At 32.9% G+C, this 2,213-nt stretch overlaps 1 non-coding gene across 1 annotated transcript; it reads right to left on the reverse strand.

The window, feature by feature from the left end:
• Positions 1–739: 739 nt before the first annotated feature.
• Positions 740–846, reverse strand: LOC131817154 (U6 spliceosomal RNA). The gene has a single exon (XR_009348363.1). It is a non-coding gene; the product is annotated as a U6 spliceosomal RNA (small nuclear RNA).
• Between the last annotated feature and the right edge of the window lie 1,367 nt (positions 847–2,213).

Genomic DNA, 2,213 nt, shown 5'->3' on the forward strand with positions numbered 1-2,213 from the left:
TATTTGTGATGACGTGGATGGAACTAGAGGGTATTATGCTTGGCGAAATAAATCAATCTCAGAAAGACAACTATCATATGATCTCCCTGATATGATGAAGTGGAGATGCATCATAGGCGGTTTCGGGCGTACGAAAAGAAAAATAAAAGAAGATGGGATTGGGAGGGAGACAAAGCATAAAAGACTGAATCTCACAAAACAGACTGAGGGTTGCTGGGGGGAGGTGTGTTGGGAGAGGATGGTGGGGGTATGGACATTGGGGAGGGCAGGTGCTATGGTGAGTGATGGTGAGTGCTGTGAAATGTGTAAACCTGGTGATTCACAGACCTGTACTCCTAGGGATAATTACACATTATATGTTTATAAAAAATTTAAAAAAATAATTTAAAAAATCCATTAAAGAAAAAACACATATTGCAAATCTCATATTCAATCAAAAAAGTTTGAAAGTTTTCCCCTTAAAGATCAGAAAAAAGACAAATGTGTCCACTTTCACTACTCTCATTTGACATAGTACTGGATGTCCTAGCCAGAGAAAAAAGGAACACAAAGAAATAAAAGACTAAAAAAAAAAAAAAAAGGAAGAAGTAAAATTTTCTCTTTTTGGATAACATGAACTTACATGTAAAAGAATCCTAAAAAATTCACAAAAAATTTTGAATTAACAAATTTTGTAAAGCTGCCAAATACAAGATCAATATATAAAACACAAGAATTTTATTTTGTTTTGGTTTTTTTTTTAAATATGGAATGCTTCCCAGTTTTTCTTGTCATCCTTGTTCAGTGATCAAGCTAATCTTCTCTGCATCATTCCAATTTTAGTATATGTGCTGCCAAAGTAAGCACAAGACAGGAGCATTTTAACACTCTAATGATGAACTGTCTGAAAAAATAAAGAGAACAATCTAATTCACACTAGCATCAAAACTAATAAAATACTTAGGAAAAGATTTAACTAAGAAGATGAAAGATCTGTACCCCATAAACTATGACATTGATAAAGAAATTGAAGGAGACACAAATGGAAAGATAGCTCATATTTATGAATGGTAAGAATTAACATTGTGTAAATTCAATTCGTATCAAAAATCCAATGTTAGGGGCGCCTGGTTGGCTCAGAGGGTTAAGCTACTGCCTTCGGCTCAGGTCATGATCCCAGGGTCCTGGGATCGAGCCCTGCATCAGGCTCTCTGCTCAGCAGGAAGCTGCTACCTCTTCTCTCTCTGCCTGCCTCTCTGCCTGCTTGTCATCTCTCTCAGTGAAATAAATAATTAAATAATCTTTTAAAAAATCCAATATTGTGTTTTTACAGAAGTAAAGAATCCTAAAATTTATATGAGACCATAAAAGACAACAAATAATTAAAGCAGTTCTGAGAAAGAAGGAAGAAGCGAAATTACACTCTTGATTTGAAACTATACTACAAAGCCCTCATGCTCAAAACAATAAAGTATACTGGCATAAAAACAGACCCATAAACAAGTAGAACAGAATCGAGAGTCCAGAAATAAATCCTTTCATACAGTCACCTAATATTTGACAGGGGCCAACATATATAATGGGTGAAGATAGTCTGTTCAATAAATGATATTTAAAACTGAATAGTCACATAAACCAGCATGAAACTGGAACCTTATATTACTCATAAATCTTAACTTGAAATAGATTAAAGACTTAAATGTGATGCATGAAACTAAATTTCCTAAAGGAAAACATAGGAAAAATTCTCCTTGACATTGGTCTTGCCAATAGTTTTTTGGATACCAGACCAAAAACACAAGCAAAAGAAGCAAAAATAAATAAATGGTATTACATTAAACTAAAGTTTCTGCATTGCCAAAAAAACAAAAGAGAGAGAAAGAATGAAAACACAATCCACAGAATGGAAAAAAAATACTTACAAATCTTATATCTGAAAAGAGGTTAATAACCAACAGATACAAAGAGAAAATAATATATAATTAAAAAATAGCAAAAGTATCTCAATAGACTTTTTTTTCAAAAAAGTTATATAAATGACCAACAGGAGCGTTTAAAAGTGCTCAACGTAAAAACTCAGGGCAAAGTCATTATGTTGTTGTTGTTGTTTACCTCTGAAAAACACAGCAAGATATTACTACCTATTAGAATATATACTACCAAAAAATTAAAACTAACAAATTTTGGTAAATATTGGGTAAAATGCGGAACTTATGCACTATGATAGGGATATA

Source organism: Mustela lutreola, chromosome 15, assembly GCF_030435805.1.
Source record: "Mustela lutreola isolate mMusLut2 chromosome 15, mMusLut2.pri, whole genome shotgun sequence".
NCBI lineage: Eukaryota > Metazoa > Chordata > Mammalia > Carnivora > Mustelidae > Mustela > Mustela lutreola.